The 1,254-nt window shown below is 37.4% G+C and overlaps 1 long non-coding RNA gene across 1 annotated transcript; it reads right to left on the reverse strand.

Moving 5' to 3' along the window:
- Positions 1 to 396: 396 nt before the first annotated feature.
- LOC306787127 lies at positions 397 to 1,038 on the reverse strand. Its single transcript, XR_013772529.1, has 3 exons — positions 855 to 1,038; positions 645 to 720; positions 397 to 545 (listed from the first exon to the last, which is right to left on the reverse strand). It is a non-coding gene; the product is annotated as an uncharacterized lncRNA (long non-coding RNA).
- Positions 1,039 to 1,254: the final 216 nt, after the last annotated feature.

The raw sequence follows: 1,254 nt of genomic DNA on the forward strand, positions 1-1,254 counted from the left end.
GCCTTTGTAAAAGTTCTCATTAAGAACTAGAGGTTTAGGAAAAACAATTCTCATTTGTATGTATAATGTCTATGCAGTTGTGGAGTGTAACTAATTTCATTTACTAACTTCACTTAAGTACTATTTAAAAGTACTTGTACTTTACTTCAGTATTTGCATTCCATGCTACTTTATACTTCTACTCAACTATTTCAGACGGAAATCTTGTACGTTTTACTCCACAACATTCATTGAGAGCTTTAGTTACTGGTTACTTTGCAGATTTAGATTATCAATACACATTACTAAAATGAACTAAACTAACTCTTGAACATGGAGGGCCAAAATCTGCAAAGGGAAACTCACTTTGCACGTTTGGCATTGTGCTTTTGGCATACTTTTGAATTCAATGGCATCTGGAGGTAATGGATTTACATCAAACTCATGTTGCAGAGGCACAATAAACAGGGTGTTTCTCCCTGACCCTGTAACACTGCGAATTAGGGTCCCAGTGTAGCCATGAGAATCAGGAGGAATCATTATCAGTCTCCTTTTACCCTGCCCACCTGTAAATGCAACATTGTTTAGATCAGTTGTGTTTGTTTGGGCTACTTATTTGAATGGCAATGTTTTACAATGGAATTTATATAACAAGTTTTCTCTACCTGCAGCCTTGTAGAGTAGCCATCCTCCTGTCAGCCCCTGCATCTTAGGATACTCATCTTGTAGTAGTCTGAAGAACTAAAAGAACAATAACATAGGGACTAAGTGATGTCTACATGCTTGAAGAAAAGCCAAACACGAGGATGAAGTTGCATGTTTCAAATATAAACAATTGTGCAATTTGTAACTAGTACGTTTTCTTTATGGAATACCTCTTCATGGCCCATATCCCTGTACATGTTGAGATGTCTTTTTCCAAGTCCTGCCTGGGCAAGGTCAAACTCTTCAGAGGAGGTTGGGGTTGTCTCTGCATTAATGTTCAACAGGTATGCATAGAAACTAAAAGGCCTCCAGGTCTTTGTGGATGCTGTGCCACAGGTCTTTAGACTCTGCATCATTCGCTTTCCACGGTTACATTTTCTTGTGAAAAACTCAGGGAAAGATCTACATGATTAAAAAAACAATTTGATTAAAATATGATGAATATACATATGAACTTGTCAAACTACCATTAAATTAACATGAAAAATGAAATTCCATAAAAACTAAAACCTGGCCATGTCCTGTTCTACAGAAGATGATGGCTCTTGCTGCGTTCTTCCTTGCTCTTGC

The sequence above is a fragment of the Melanostigma gelatinosum genome, assembly GCF_949748355.1.
Source record: "Melanostigma gelatinosum genome assembly, chromosome: 13".
In the NCBI taxonomy this organism is placed as follows: Eukaryota; Metazoa; Chordata; class Actinopteri; order Perciformes; family Zoarcidae; genus Melanostigma; species Melanostigma gelatinosum.